The sequence below is a fragment of the Staurois parvus genome, unplaced genomic scaffold (genome assembly GCF_062004578.1).
Source record: "Staurois parvus isolate SC_StPar_1 unplaced genomic scaffold, SC_StPar_1.0 ptg000405l, whole genome shotgun sequence".
NCBI lineage: Eukaryota > Metazoa > Chordata > Amphibia > Anura > Ranidae > Staurois > Staurois parvus.
Window position 1 is genome coordinate 94,740 of NW_028318201.1, and position 17,396 is coordinate 112,135.

A 17,396-nucleotide genomic window follows, 5' to 3' on the forward strand; every position below is an offset into this window, starting at 1 on the left:
GCAATCTGCAAACTTCTTCTATTTGGAGGTGAAGTCAGGGGACCAGATTGGTGGAGGATGAAACGGGAAGTGGTACCGGGGCATTTTTTACCAAATACTATAAAGAATGGTGGCTGCCCAGAACTAAAATGTACATGCTTTTTTAATAGTCAACTCAACCTCGTCATGGGATGGAGTAACTTGAGATATTGCTCTAGAGTTTGGTTAACACTTAAGGGTTTATTTACTAAAGCTGGAGAGTCCAAAATCAGATTCCCTTCTGCATAGAAACCAATCAGCTTCCAGGTTTCATTGCCAAAGCTTCATTGAAAAAGCTGAGGTTAGAAGCTGATTGGTTTCTATGCAGAAGGGAGTCTGATTTTGGACTCTCCAGCTTTAGTAAATAAACCCCATAGTGTTTGGCCAATGATTTTAGCCTGGTAGACCAATGAGAATTGAAGTACAGTGGGGCAAAAAAGTATTTAGTCAGCCACGAATTGTGCAAGTTCTCCCACTTAAAAAGATGAGAGAGGCCTGTAATTGGCATCATAGGTAGACCTCAACTATGAGAGACAAAATGAGAAAAAAAATCCAGACAATCACATTGGCTGATTTGGAAAGAATTTATTTGCAAATTATGGTGGAAAATAAGTATTTGGTCAATATCAAAAGTTCATCTCAATACTTTGTTATATATCCTTTGTTGGCAATGACAGAGGTCAAACGTTTCCTGTAAGTCTTCACAAGGTTGGCAGACACTGTTGCTGGTATGTTGGCAGACCCAGCCACGTTTCATCTTCAATGCCCTTGCTGATGGAAGGAGGTTTGCACTCAAAATCTCACGATACATGGCCCCATTCATCCTGTCCTGTACATGGATCAGTCGTCCTGGTCCCTTTGCGGAGAAACAGCCCCAAAGCATGATGTTGCCACCCCCATGCTTCACAGTAGGTATGGTGTTCTTTGGATGCAACTCAGCATTCTCTCTCCTCCAAAAACGAGTTGTGTTTCTACCAAACAGTTCTATTTTGGTTTCATCTGACCATATGAAATTCTCCCAATCCTCTTCTGGATCATCCAAATGCTCTCTAGCAAATTTCAGACGGGCCCAGACATGTACTGGCTTAAGCAGGGAGACACTTCTGGCACTGCAGGATCTGAGTCCCTGGCGGCGTAGTGTGTTACTGATGGTAGCCTTTGTTACGTTGGTCCCAGCTCTCTGCAGGTCATTCACTAGGTCCCCCCGTGTGGTCCTGGGATTTTTGCTCACCGTTCTTGTGATCATTTTGACCCCGCGGGGTGAGATCTTGCGTGGAGCCCCAGATCGAGGGAGATTATCAGTGGTCTTGTATGTCTTCCATTTTCTAATTATTGCTCCCACAGTTGATTTGTTCACACCAAGCTGCTTGCCTAGTGCAGATTCAGTCCTTCCAGTCTGGTGCAGGTCTCCAATTTTGTTTCTGGTGTCCTTCAACAGCTCTTTGGTCTTCACCATAGTGGAGTTTGGAGTGTGACTGTTTGAGGTTGTGGACAGGTGCCTTTTATACTTGTGGGGTTAGCTCAGGTGGGGGATCACCTTCCCTGGGAAAAAGGGTAGACTGCACAGCAGGCTTTCTTAAAATCTGACTGGTTGTCAGCTTTATTTACAGGTTTGCAAAATATCCAAAATAAACAAAACCGCAAAATAAACCCTTGCCATCCAGGCACTAACTAAACATGAGACATTCCCTCTCTCAGAGGTGAAGGGCTTCTCCCTGTCACCCAAAACAAAAACAAACGCAAACCTTTTCTTGTAGGTATAGTACACACACAGCTCTCTCAGAATAGCTCTCTGAGTCCCAGGCCATGAGCAACTCTTTGCTCCAGCCCTGCCTTTTTTATACCACCTGTTGGTGGTCATCAGTGGAGCACAAACTCCGGTCCGGAACCACCTCTGCCATTGTGGCCCCGAAAACCCGGAGTGGACTCCACCTTACACTTCACAGTATGACCTCATGCGAGGTGACACATATCGTCCATCCATCACCCTGCCGTTCATACTGTCACAACTGATAACAAGTTCAAACAGGTGCCATTGATACAGGTAATGAGTGCAGGACAGAGGAGCCTCTTAAAGAAGAAGGTACAGGTCTATGAGAGCCAGAAATCTTGCTTGTTTGTAGGTGACCAAATACTTATTTTCCACCATACTTTGCAAATAAATTCTTTCCAAATCAGCCAATGTGATTGTCTGGATTTTTTTTCTCATTTGGTCTCTCATAGTTGAGGTCTACCTATGATGCCAATTACAGGCCTCTCTCGTCTTTTTAAGTGGGAGAACTTGCACAATTGGTAGCTGACTAAATACTTTTTTGCCCCACTGTATGAGGGCCAAAGATCTGCAAATTGTATTACAGAATCAGGACATAGGAAGAGAAATCTCTCAGATAAAAATGGTAATGAGCTACAGCTGATGGAGGCACAAGGAGAGAAACAGAGAGTACTAAAGTGCAGCTGTGTAGTAGTCAAGGATGATTGGTAGTCCCATTCCCCCTGCAGATCTCATTTTAATCAATTTAGCAAATACACATCTTGCTTTTTAGCAAATGCACATTTTGCTTTTTTCCCTTCCCAGAGGGATCTATGTAGGATGTCTGTCCTACATCCTGTAGGATGTAGAGTATGAAATAATTTCTTATTAGCTGGTATGGGTACAGAGTGAAATACGTCCAAAATTTGGGGTAGTATCTGCATTTTCAACGCCGATAATCTTCCTGACCATGATAATGTATGCTTAGTTAAAGATAAAAGACCAATTCTTCAATCTAGTTTCCAGATTGGTAAGTGTAATTCACAAATACGTTATACCTGAATCCTGCCATATATAGGGGAAGTCGGACTTTCATTTATTTCTGTGATTCGGAGTTACTCCTAGGTCAAGTGTATGAGATTTAGCTTTGTTAACCTTATAATATGATACTTTCCCATATTGGAGAAATACCTGTGCAACATTACTTAAAGATGACAAAGGGTTGGTCAACATCAATATAATGTCATCTGCAAATAAGCTTATAACATATTTACCACTTTTACATTGAAAACCTGTTATAGCAAGGTGTTGTCTAATACTAGAGGCCAATGGTTCCATCATTAGGTTAAAAATCAGTGGAGATAAAGGGCATCCCTGGCGAGTGCCATTTGTTATTACGAAGGGTTTAGACAACATACCAGACCTAAACACCCTTGCTGATGGGAGGGTATATAAGGCCAAAGTTGCCAAAAGCATGTGTCCTTGAAATCCAAATTTATTAAGTACTCTTTGCAAAAATAACCAATTCACCCTATCAATCGCCTTCTCTGCATCTAACGCCAGTAACAGAGAGGGCGTCCAATGCTTTTGAGCCAAATGAATGATATTAATCACTCTCCTAGTAGCATCAGAAGTCTGCCTTCCCTTGGTAAAACCTGATTAGTCCTGGTGAATCAAGGTAGGCAAAATATCTACCAATCGTAATGCCAACATTTTTGCGTATATTTGTCAGGGAGCGAGGAGCCAGACACACAAGGAGTTGCAATTAAAGGTAGGTTTATTAATTTAAAAATAAGACAAGAGTATGCAAGTACAACAGCGCAAATCGTAGCCAAAGCCGGGGTCAAGAGCCAGGAAGAATTGTCGCCAGTGCCGGGATCAGGAGCCAGCAAGAATCGTCGCCAGAGCCAGGATCAGGAGCCAGGAAGAATGGTCGCCAGAGCCGGGGTCAGAAGCCAGGAGGAGTCTTAGCCAAAGCCGAGTCGGTATCCAGGAAAGCAATGAGTAGCTAAACAGGAGCTTGCTGTTGTGCAACAGACAGGACACGAATGCAATGGACAGCCACAAACAGCAGACTTATATGTGATAAGCCGCCACCTCCTGGGGGAGGAGCCGCAGAGGGCTGAAAGCATAAAAGATCCCACACCTAAGATGGATGCCAGCACATGGAGCAGCACAAGGTCTGAGGAAAGGTAGGACCTTGACAGTACCTCCTCCTCAAGGGCCCCTCCCCCTCCGCGGCTCAACATAAGGCTTCTGTGGAAAGTGGGTGTGAAAAGCATGGAGGTAGGCAGGAGCATGAACATCCGCGGAAGGAACCCAGGAACGACCATAACCACGCCAATGGACCAGGAACTGCACCCGATCGTGGAGCAACCGAGAGTCCAGGATGTGGCTCACCTCATACTCCTCATGACCGTTGACCCGAATAGGACGAGGCCGAGGCGTAGAGGCAGTAAAGCGATTACAGACCAGAGGCTTCAACAGGGATACGTGGAAGACATTGGAGATACGCATCCCAGGAGGAAGAGCAAGGGCATAGGCAACCAGGTTCACCCTGCGGAGGATGCGGAAAGGACCAACAAAACGGGGAGCCAGTTTCGGTGCAGGCACCCGAAGATTGAGGTTACGAGTGGACAACCAGACTCGATCTGCGACCTGGTATGAAGGAGCGGGCAACCGTCTTTGATCAGCCTGGAACTTCTGGCACTGAGCTGAGTCCTTCAAGGACCTCTGGATCTGCCCCTACGAGGAACGCAGGGCAGCAAGATGGTTATCCACAGCCGGAATGTCCTGTGGCGAGAACAACTCAGGCAATACAGTGGGTTGGAACCCATAGTTGGCCATAAAGGGAGACATCCCGGAGGAGAAGTTGACAGCCGAGTTCCTCGCAAACTCTGCCCATGGCAGGAGATTGACCCAATTGTCTTGATGGTCAGAGATATACAGTCGGGTCCATAAATATTGGGACATTGACATAATTCTAACATTTTTGGCTCTATACACCACCACAATAGATTTGAAATAAAACGAACAAGATGTGCTTTAAGTGCAGACTGTCAGCTTTAATTTGAGGGTATTTACGTCCAAATCAGGTGAACGGTGTAGGAATTACAACAGTTTGCATATGTGCCTCCCACTTGTTAAGGGACCAAAAGTAATGGGACAATTGGCTTCTCAGCTGTTCCATGGCCAGGTGTGTGTTATTCCCTCATTATCCCAATAACAATGAGCAGATAAAAGGTCCAGAGTTCATTTCAAGTGTGCTATTTGCATTTGGAATCTGTTGCTGTCAGCTCTAAAGATGAGATCCAAAGAGCTGTCACTATCAGTGAAGCAAGCCATCATTAGACTGAAAAAACAAAACAAACCCTTCAGAGAGATAGCAAAAATATTAGGCGTGGCCAAAACAACTGTTTGGAACATTCTTAAAATAAGGAACGCACCGGTGAGCTCAGCAACACCAAAAGACCCGGAAGACCACGGAAAACAACTGTGGTGGATGACCGAAGAATTCTTTCCCTGGTGAAGAAAACACCCTTCACAACAGTTGGCCAGATCAAGAACACTCTCCAGGAGGTAGGTGTATGTGTGTCAAAGTCAACAATCAAGAGAAGACTTCATCAGAGTGAATACAGAGGGTTCACCACAAGATGTAAACCATTGGTGAGCCCCAAAAACAGGAAGGCCAGATTAGAGTTTGCCAAACGACATCTAAAAAAGCCTTCACAGTTCTGGAACAACATCCTATGGATAGATGAGACCAAGGTCAACTTGTACCAGAGTGATGGGAAGAGAAGAGTATGGAGAAGGAAAGGAACTGCTCATGATCCTAAGCATACCACCTCATCAGTGAAGCATGGTGGTGGTAGTGTCATGGCGTAGGCATGTATGGCTGCTAATGGAACTGGTTCTCTTGTATTTATTGATGATGTGACTGCTGACAAAAGCAGCAGGATGAATTCTGAAGTGTTTCAGGCAATATTATCTGCTCATATTCAGCCAAATGCTTCAGAACTCATTGGACGGCGCTTCACAGTGCAGATGGACAATGACCCAAAGCATACTGCAAAAGCAACCAAAGAGTTTTTTAAGGGAAGGAAGTGGAATGTTATGCAATGGCCAAGTCAATCACCTGACCTGAATCCGATTGAGCATGCATTTCACTTGCTGAAGACAAAACTGAAGGGAAAATGCCCCAAGAACAAGCAGGAACAGAAGACAGTTGCAGTAGAGGCCTGGCAGAGCATCACCAGGGATGAAACCCAGCGTCTGGTGATGTCTATGCGTTCCAGACTTCAGGCTGTAATTGACTGCAAAGGATTTGCAACCAAGTATTAAAAAGTGAAAGTTTGATTTATGATTATTATTCTGTCCCATTACTTTTGGTCCCTTAACAAGTGGGAGGCACATATGCAAACTGTTGTAATTCCTACACCGTTCACCTGATTTGGATATAAATACCCTCAAATTAAAGCTGACAGTCTGCAGTTAAAGCACATCTTGTTTGTTTCATTTCAAATCCATTGTGGTGGTGTATAGAGCCAAAAATGTTAGAATTGTGTAGATGTCCCAATATTTATGGACCTGACTGTAGCAGCAAAGGAATTGTTCCAGGGCCTGGTTGGAATGCTCCGCGGCACCATTGGACTGCGAGTGGTAGGCTGAAGAGAAGGAGAGCTTGATACCCAACTGGGAGCAGAAGGCGCGCCAGAACATGGACACAAACTGGCTCCCACAGTCCCAGACAATCACCTTAGGCAACCCATGCAAGCGAAAGATCTCCCTGGCGAAAACCGTAGCCAGTTCTTGTGCAGTCGGCAATTTCTTGAACGGAACACAATGGCACATCTTGGAGAAACGATCAATGACCATAAGAATGACTGTATGGCCTCGAGACGCAGGGAAGTCTACAATAAAATCCATGCCCAGGTGTGACCAGGGACGCTCCCCATTGGGAATGGGTTGCAGAAGGCCTAATGGAAGATGCCGAGGAGAATTATTCTGGGCACAGACAGAACATGCCGATACATATGAGGCGATGTCGGAACGGAGAGATGGCCACCAGAATAAACGAGAAACGACCCAGGACAACTGATTCCTCCCTGGATGACCGGCGGTCTTGGAATTATGGTAGGTACGCAGCAAGCGGATGCGCAATCCCTTAGGTACGAAACATCTACCAGCCAGTCTCTAAGAGGGAGCATCAGTTTGAGCCGCCAAAATCTGCTCCCCAAGGGGAGAAGTCAGGCTGGTACGAATAGCAGCCAGGATCTGATCCGGAGGTATGACCGAGGTCGGCTCAGAGTCCTCCCTGGATAGCTCAGAGTATTGCCGCGACAAGGCATCAGCCCTGACATTCTTGGAGCCAGGCAAATAGGAGACCACATAGTTAAAACGTGACAAGAACAGAGCCCATCTGGCCTGACGGGGCGTCTTAACTTCGGAAAGATACATCAGGTTTTTGTGGTCAGTGAGAATGAGAACCGGAACCGCAGAACCCTCGAGCAGGTACCTCCATTCCTTGAGAGCCTGAATAATGTCCAACAACTCCCTGTCTCCAATCTGGCAGTTGCATTCTGCGGAGGAAAGCTTCCTGGAGTAGAACCCACAGGGAAGTAGGGGTCCATCGGGCGACCGACACTGAGACAGGAGGGCACCTACTCCCGACTCAGATGCATCAACCTCGAGGACAAAAGGCAACCCAGGATTGGGATGAGACAGTATCGGAGCCGAAGCGAAGGCGGATTTCAGAGCTTCGAAAGCTAAGATGGCCTCGGTGACCACTCGTGGGGATTACTGCCCTTCTTGGTCAGATCTGAGAGAGGCTTGGCCAGCGTGGAGAAGTTCCTGATAAACTTCCGATAATAGTTGGCGAATCCCAAAAAGCGCTGAATGGACCGAAGACCACTGGGGCGAGGCCACTGCAGAACCGCCGAAACCTTCTGAGGGTCCATGGAAAATCCCACAGCGGAAATGATGTAGCCCAAAATGGCAACCTGGGATCGGTGAAATTCACACTTCTCAAGCTTACAGAAAAGCTCGTTCTCACGTAATCATTGCAGCACTCGCTTAACATCCTGGAAATGAGACTCCATGGATGCAGAGTAAACCAGGATGTCGTCCAAGTAAACCACCAAGCACTGCTGCAACAAGTCATGAAAGACATCATTAATGAACTCCTGAAAGACCGCGGGCGTGTTACACAACCCTAAGGGCATAACCAGGGATTCATAGTGGCCGGTTCTGGTGTTGAACGCGGTCTTCCACTCGTCGCCCTCCTTGATCCGTACCAGGTTGTACGCAGCCCTAAGGTCGAGTTTAGTAAAGACCGTTGCTCCCTTGAGGCGGTCGAACAACTCGGTTATCAACGGAATTGGGTAAGCATTCTTAATCGTGATTCGATTGAGACCCCTAAAATCAATGCAAGGCCTCAACTCACCGCCCTTCTTTTTCACGAAGAAAAAGCCAGCTCCTGCTGGAGAGGTAGACTTGCAAATGTGCCCCTGGGAAAGCGCATCCGCAACGTACTCCTCCATGGCCTGATTCTCCGCAACTGAAAGAGGATACACCCTGCCACGTGGAGGAGTGGCACCGGGTCGTAAGGTTATGGCACAATCGTATGGATGATGAGGAGGCAGAGCACCGGCGCGCACCTTGTCAAACACGTCCAGGTACTCCCCATAGTCAGTGGGCAACACAGAGTCCAAGGAGGCACACAACACCTTAACAGGTCCACGGATGCAACCGGCCCCACACTGTGGAGACCATGAGAGAATCTCGGCCGAACGCCAATCAAAGGTCGGATTGTGCTTCTGAAGCCAGGGATATCCCAAAACCATGGAGTAGTGCGGAGAAGAAATTACCTGGAAACAGGCCAAATCCCTGTGAACAGCCCCAATAGCTACTTCCACAGGCAGAGTCTCGTGGGTAACCTGCGGCGGTTGCAGGGGCCTGCCATCTATCGCCTCGAGGACCAATGGAGTAACTCGAGCCTGCAGAGGAATGGAGTACTGGGCAGCAAATTAACTGTCCATAAACAACCCGCCAGCACCAGAGTCTACCAACGCCTGGGCCGTCACCGAGCCTTCCGCCCAAGAGAGGACAACGGTGATTAGCGGTTGTCAGGAATCTAGGAATGACCAGAAAGGTGCGGACTGACACAGGGAAACGCAGACTTCAGGTATGATATAACAACAATATAATTATTATTAGCCACCCAGATATATAACGCACAGTGAACAAACCAACCTTCCACTAATCTTAGTATATGCAGAAACACAGGCGTAGTCAGGGCTGGAGAGGTGGAATGGTCAGGCCGGCCGTAGGGTTCTGTAACGACCATCTGGTGGTACCTCTAGCGGTCCTCAGGACAGGATTCCCCAGGGCGCGGAGTCTAAGTCCCAGTCTGCTTATTCACCAGGGCCACTGATGGTGGGGATGGACTTGGAGCAGACAGAAACCAGGTCGCGGCCCCTGAGTACACCTGCTAGTGGTAGAGGGATCCGCCAGAGGTATGTGCAGGTAGAAAGCCTGATGTGAAGAGGCAGAAGGTGTGAGCAGGGACGGCTGGATCCGTGCAGGATGGATGGATGGCAGAGTAGTTAGCGTGGTCAGACGGGCCAGGTCAGCAACGTGCGGGCAGCAAGGTACCAAAGGAGCAGGCAGAGAATGGTCAGGGTCACAAGCTGGGTTCAGTAACTCACGGGCAGCGTGGTACAGGGGATCAGGCAGAAGGATGGTCAGGCAAGCCAGGGGTTCAACAGGAGACGGTCAGCAGAGGTCAGGATCAAGCAGGGTCAGCAACGAAGCAGGAACACAGGATACCAGGGGCTCATGGGAAAACATACACCAAGGCCCTGATCACAGGCCTGGTCATGCCTTAAATACACCTTCTGCAATCAGCCCCAGGTTTGGCTGATTGCAGGAGTGAGCTTCTGGCTGCTGAGAGCACCCGCTGGTCAGCCCTGGTACTGCAGCCCACACGGCAGGTGAGTCCCACCACCAGTGCAGAGTCCATTCCTGACAGCGGTTTATCTTTGCGGCTAACCGGGGACGAGGAAACTCCACCCAAGATCTGCCCCTGACAGGATCTCAGGTGCGAGCGTTTCCTGGATGGACCGGACAGGACTGCCAAAAATGCCCACCGAGACCACAGTACAGGCAGTGACACTCATGACGTCAAGAGGCCCGCTCCCCCTCGGAAAGGCGAGCAAACCCCAGCTGCATGGCTCACCGCCAGACAAGCCATCCCCAGGAGGAGAGGGAGGAATGGGCGGGACAGAAAACGTAGGCGCCAATCGGTTAGGAGGCCTCCGCAGATGCTCCTTAAGTTAAGGCCTCTCCCTGAGCCTGGTGTCAATCAGGATTAGGAAGGAAATGAGTGCTTCGAGCTCCACAGGCAGTTCTTTGGCTGCAATCTCGTCCTTCAACGCATCTGAGAGACCATGAGAGAAAGCAGCCACCAGAGCCTCATTGTTCCAACCCACCTCTGCCACCAGGGTACGAAATTCTATGGCGTACTCGGCACCAGTTCACGAACCCTGATGCATGGACATGAGCAGCTTAGCAGCAGAGGCGGAGCGAGCAGGCACATCAAATACCGTATGGAAGGAGGCAACAAAACCGGCAAACTCGTGAATCACAGGGTTATTGTTCTCCCATAAGGGATTTGCCCAGGCCAAGGCCTTGTCCGAGAGCAGCGAGATTAGGAAGCCCACCTTTGACCTCTCAGTAGGAAAAGCGTGGGGTATCAATTCAAAATATATGCCCACTTGGTTAAGGAAACCTCGACACTGACTCGGTTCACCCCCAAAACTCTGTGGAAGGGAGGCTGAACCAGTCATACCTCTGGGCACCGCAGGTGCGGCAGCAGATGCGGAAGTAGGCGCAACAACTGGAGCAACAACGGGAGCGACCACAGGAGTAACAACCGGCCTAATAGCACCAGGACCAAGATGCGCTGTGTGTGCAAGCAGCGTCTGCAACGCCTGAGCGAACTGAGCCAACAAGAGATCCTGCTGATCAAGTCTAGCAACCAACATAGGGAGCGGGGGCGTACCTGCACCGTCAGTATTCATGGCATTCGTGTAGTGTCAGGGAGCGAGGAGCCAGACACACAAGGAGGTGCAATTAAAGGTAGGTTTATTAATATAAAAATAAGACGAATCTATGCAATTCCAACAGCGGAAATCATAGCCAAAGCCGGGGCTAAGAGCCAGGAAGAATTGTCGCCAGAGCCGGGATCAGGAGCCAGGAAGAATGGTCGCCAGAGCCGGGGTCAGAAGCCAGGAGGAGTCTTAGCCAAAGCCGAGTCAGTATCCAGGAAAGCAATGAGTAGCTAACAGTAGCTTGCTGTTGTGCAACAGACAGGACATGAATGCAATGGACAGCCACAAACAGCAGACTTATATGTGATAAGCCGCCACCTCCTGGGGGAGGAGCTGCAGAGGGCTGAAAGCATAAAATATCCCACAATGCTTTGCAGACACCTAAGATGGATGCCAGCACATGGAGCAGCACAAGGTCTGAGGAAAGGTAGGACCTTGCCAATATTTTTATATCGTTATTTAAGAGAGAGATTGGCCTAAAATTAAGGGGAGTTTTAGGTGGTTTTCCTGGTTTGGGTAACATTACTATCATAGCTTCTAACATCACTGGTGGGAAGTATGTCTACAATGGTGCCTCACCATAGACCCTTATAAAATATGGAGATAAAGTATTTTTAAATTTCTTATAATATTCCCCAATTAGTCCATCCAGACTTGGAGATTTGTTGTTAGGTAGAGTTTCTATAGTTTGGAGCATTTCAGATATGGAAAATGGAGTGTTCAAATTTTGAAGTTGTGAGCTAGAAAGTTTCAGCATCTGTATTTTTGTAAAAGAAATTATCTATATCGAGTAGGGAGGGCTGATGAGTTTCAGCATCTTGGCCCAAATTATATAGAGAACCATAATACTAGCTAAATAGATCCGTACTATGTTGAGGATCATAGACTTTGTTATGAGATTTAGGATTGATTAGAAATGGTATTCTCGTTCTAAAACGCTGACCATGTATTATACGAGCTAGTACCCTAGGAGTAGAATTGCATTTTAACTCTCTTGGCCTATTTTTCATAAATGTACAAAAGTGCCTGCCGCAAATTATGCCTTAGTTGAGATAGTTTAACAGTTAGTTTTTGAGAAGGTGACACTTTGTTTTGATCCTCTATGGAGCGTATATCCGAGATAAGATCATCCAACCTACGCAGTTTTTCTTTCTTTTCAATCGCACCCAGTTTAATGAAAATGCCTCGGATGTATGCTTTGTGGGCATTTCAAAGGATAAACGGGTTATCCGTGGAAGGTGAATTAATTTCAAAGTAGTCAGCCAGGTGGCTCTCAAGAATTTTTTGAGTAGTAGGATTATGTATAAGATATGAGTTGGCACGCCACACCATGGTTGATGTTTTTGGATATGCATGAGTTACAGTAAGTAGTATCGATGCATGGTCCGACCGTGTGATACAGTTGCAAGAAAAAGTATGTGAACCCCTTGGGATTACGTGGAGTTTTGCATGAATTGGGCATAAAATGTGCTCTGAACATCATCTAAGTCACAACAATAGAAGAACACAGTCTGCTGGACATAATACTACACAAACATTGGATGTTGCCATGGTTTAATTGCACATAACATGTAAACATTCACAGTGCAGGGAGGAAAAAGTATGTGAGGCCCTAGCTTAATGACTTCTCCCAGAGCTAATTGGAGCCAGGAGTGAGCCAACCTTGACTCCAATCAGTGTGATGATATTCGATGTGTTGCTGACAGCTGTCCCGCCCTTAAAAAACACACACCTGTTTTGGGTTTACTGGTTTCAAGAAGCACTGTCTGATGTGAACCATGCCTCGCAGAAAAGAGCTCTCAGAAGACCTACCATCAAGAATTGTTGACTTGCATGAAGCTGGAAAGGGTTACAAAAGTATCTCCAAAAGCCTTGATGTTCATGTGTCCACGGTAAGACAGACTGTCTACAAATGGAGAAAGTTTAGCACTGTTGCTACTCTCCCTAGGCGAGGTCGTCCTGTAAAAATGACTGCAAGAGCACAGCGCAGAATGCTGCATGAGGTAAAGAAGAATCCCAGAGTGTCAGCTAAAGACCTACAGAAATCTCTGGCACATGCTAACATTTTTGTTGACACATCTACAATAAGGAAAACATTAAACAAGAATGGGGTACATGGGAGGACACCACGGAGGAAGCCATTGCTCTCCAAAAAGAATATTGCAGCACGTTTGAAGTTTGCAAAAGAGCACCTGGATGTTCCACAGCACTACTGGCAAAATATACTGTGGACAGATGAAACCAGGATTGAGTTGTTTGGGAAGAACACACAACACTATGTGTGGAAAAAAAAGGCACAGCACACCAACATCAAAACCTCATCCCCACTGTAAAACATGGCGGAGGGAGCATCATGGTTTGGGGCTGCTTTGCTACCTCAGGGCCTGGACGGATTGTTGTCATTGATGGGAAAATGAATTCCAGAGTTTATCAAGACATTTTGCAGGAAAACGTACGACCATCTGTCCGCCAACTGAAGCTCCACAGAGGATGGGTGATGCAACAGGACAATGACCCAAAGCATACAAGTAATTCAACAAAACAATGGCTGCAACAGCACAGAATACGCCTTCTGGAGTGGCCCAGTCAGAGTCCTGACCTCAACCCGATTGAAATGCTGTGGCATGACCTTAAGAGAGTGATTGACACCAGACATCCCAAGAATATTGCTACACTGAAACAGTTTTGTGAAGAGGAGTGGTCCAAAATTACTCCAGATCATTGTGCAGGTCTGATCTGCAACTACAGGAAACGTTTGGTTGAGGTTATTGCTGCCAATGGAGGGTCAACCAGTTATTAAGTCCAAAGGTTCACATACTTTTTCCTCCCTGGCAACATCTAATGTTTGTGTAGTATTATGTTCAGCAGACTGTGTTGTTCTATTGTTGTGACTTAGATGACGTTCAGAACACATTTTATGCCCAATTCATGCAAAACTCCACGTAATCCCAAGGGGTTCACGTACTTTTTCTTGCAACTGTATCATTAATTTTAGCTTGAGTGATTTTTTGCTGGAGCCACCTGTCTGTAATAACAAGTCAATTCTAGACTACAGTATGTACAGTGTCTATTAGACAAAAAGGTATAATCTCTTTAATTCGCATTTACACATCGCCATGCATCATATAGCTCATGAGAACACATAAAAGGCAACAAAGATGATGTTCTAACAGAAGAATCCGTTGTGGAATCTATATGTGGATCTGGTACCATATTAAAGTCACCACAGAGAAGGAGGGATCCTTGCTGTATTTGCTTAATTTTCCTCATCAAGCCATTCAAAAAATGAATTTGGTGTGAGTTTGGTGCATAAACACTTATTAAAGTGAATCTAGTGTTATTTATTATTATTATACAGTATTTATAAAAGCGCCAACAGTTCGCTCAGCGCTGTACATTACAATGGGAGACAGAACATGCGACAGTACAATAACAATACAATGCGATACACAAGGGGTTCAAGGGCCCTGCTCCTTGGAACTTACAATCTAGGAGGGAGGGGATAGTGGTACAGGAGGAAATAGCTGTGGGGGATGGAGTGGTAGGAAGAGTGGAGGAGGTCGGGAATTAGCAGGGGGTGGGGTAGGCTTCTCTGAAGGGGTGGGTTTTCAGGTTGCACCTAAAGGAGAGGAGAGTAGGTGATAATCTGATGGATTGGGGTAGGGAGTTCCAGAGTATGGGTGACGTCCTGGAGAAGTCCTGGAGGCGGGCATGGGAGGAGGAGACTAGGGAACTAGAGAGAAGGAGGTCTTGTGAGAAGCAGAGAGTGCGTGTAGGGTGGTACTTGGATATTAGGTCAGTGCAGGACCATGAGTGCAGCGGCAGGTAAGTATAGCTGTGACCAGGATGCAGGCCGTTTGCAGGACCGTGCGTGCAGCAGCAGGTAAGTATAGCTGTGACCAGGATGCAGGCCGGTGGCAGGACCATGGGTGCAGCGGTAGGTAAGTATGGTTGCCGTCAGGATGCAAGGCAGGTGCAGGTAAGTAGATATAGCAGAGTCAGACAAGCCGGGTCAGTATCAGGCGAGCATATCAAGTACAAGGGAGCAGGCAAGCGGATGGTTAGGGATAACCGAGGTCGGTGCAGGCAGAGTTCTTTCTTAGTCAGGTCAGATCAGGATACAGGTAACAGAATCAGGTAATATATGCAGGGACGTTGTAGACCAGAAGGCAATGATTTTACTATTCTGCAGGTTTAAATAGCCTGCCTAACGGTGAGGTGTATGCTACTGCGCATGCGCGCCCGCACGCTCCCGTGCCTGTGCACTCGCACCGCCACGGCCTGAGGGGATCCGTCGCCATCGCATGCTGCACGGCGACAGGATCCCTGACAGTTGAAAATTGTTATGGGTGCATCTAGGTGCCGACTCTTGATGAAAGTGTGTTTCTTGAACACACAAAAGATCACAATGTGATCTGTCCGCTTCCTTTCACAGTGAAGCTCTTTTGGCGGGCTGATTCAGGCCATGTGCGTTACCAGACACAATGGTTATGTTGGTAAATTTTTAATTTGCTGTCATCAACACTCTTCTGAGTTAAGCACGGAGACCTCTGGTAATAGGCAGTTGTTGCGGAATTGGGCATATATAAAGGCCTTATAATGGTATCTGAGGACATATCTTGTACAGCAAGGGGAGACGGTAGTACAGTCCGATATCCCGGTCCACGGAACAATAAGAACATTGATAACCAAAAAACAATAGATAACAAAAAATTCTTGTATAAACTGGGGGTTTTAAAAAACCCTAGTGCAGAGTATTTCTGCTCAAGCATGTGAGAGCGAAATATTTGGCTTGAGCTCCTAATGGCAGAAAGTGCTGTATTGGGCAATACGTTCAACCAGCTGAAGATTTCATAAGGCATTGAATGGTATGCAAGCGTTGGATACACACTTCCAACCTGGTGTTATCTTGTTAGGACTGAGAGGCGGTGTTTTTGATGCATCATTGGGTATTCCCAATGTGATATTCCAGGTTTTCAGCAGTTGCAAACCTTTGATAGGCGACGTTATGACGAGGGTGGTGCCATAGTTGGTTATGTTGAGCTTCGTAGGATAGCCCCACTTGTACCCAATGTTGTCGTTCCGAAGAGCCTTTGTGATATTATTCAAGCTTTTACGCAGTAGTAGTATATGCTGTGATAGATCTGTATAAAATTGAAGATCAGAATAAGTGGAGGAGCTGTGTTCCTCTTTTCGCGTTAACAACATTAGTCGCTCCTTTACGTGGAAAAAGTGGATGCGGAGTAATACATCCCTGGGTACGTGTTCTGAAATGTGCGGAGGCTTGGGAATACGATGTATCCTATCTATTGTAAGCTGCAAAGGGGACAGGTCTGGCATTGGAGATGAAAACGTAGTAGCATAAGAATGAAGTAATGCAGTTAGTACTGTTTTCAGGATCCCTCTGATTTTAACATTGTTCCACCTAGATCTGTCCTCTAGGTCAGTAAGTTTTGCCTTCAACCACACCTGTTGTTCTTCATTAGACTCATTTGCATCAATTAATTTGTTGATTGTGGAGGTGTGTTTGCCCATTTTATTATCAATGTGATTAACTCTGTCCCCCACAACTTTAAGCTCATTATTAAATTTCCTCATGCAAGTCATCATGTCAGTATGAATAGTGCTTCTAAGAGAAATCAATATGTCTTCTAGAGTAGTATCCAAAACAGGTTGATTTGATGTGGGAAATAATGTAATGGACTCTGGTAGTTCTCTAGTGTCCTCCTGTGAATCAGGGTTTGAGCTCACCTCACATTGCTGCAAGTTTGTATCGTCCATCCTAATCCTGGATTTTTCAGGGCTTCTGACCGATGGGGTAAAGGCTTGTGATATTGTGGCTGACTCCATGTTTTTACCATAAAAGCCATTCTGATCCCTGTGTAGGGAACGAGGAGTTGCTGGAAGAGAAGGGAAATGTGAGCCTGCGCCATCTTGGCCACAGCTCAGCTGTGGCTGGGATAAGTATGCTGTAAGTTTCTGGGGTTTGTGACCCTCTTTTCGCTTTCTGGGCATGGTACCTGGATGTAGGGAAGATGAACCGCCAAGTTGGGGTAAGTGCCCGAAGCCCCTGTAAGCTGCGAGCCGCTGTTGTTTTCCGCCATGTGCCAGAGCTCCAGTGTTAAGCCACCATCTTGGCTATGGTCAAGCCACACCCCCATGTTTCGACTTTTTTGATAAATACAATGAAGTGCTGCGCTCCCCCTTATATGCATAAAAACTGTGCTCTTATGTTTTTTCATGTTTTATTTTGATCATATGTGATAAATGATCAAATCATTTAAGTATCCAGTGAAAAACCATAAAGTCAAAGTTCATCCAACATATCCTTTATACTTAAATGACATAACCACAAATGTCTCTCAAAAAATCCAGTGAATTTTAATCCAAACCTAAAGATATGCTCCAGCCAACCGTGCCTACCTCCTTCCCTAAACACCAATCCCATGCTCTCTTGGTTCTCACATTCAAATTGTGCACTCACCAGACCTCCATGACCCTCCTATCTTAACAAGTGG

General features: G+C 46.6%; 1 protein-coding gene across 6 annotated transcripts in view; it reads left to right on the forward strand.

Annotated features, from left to right (window-relative positions):
• Positions 1–17,396, forward strand: part of UBXN6 (UBX domain protein 6) — a 335,037-nt gene that overhangs the window by 81,357 nt on the left and 236,284 nt on the right. The window lies entirely within an intron of this gene.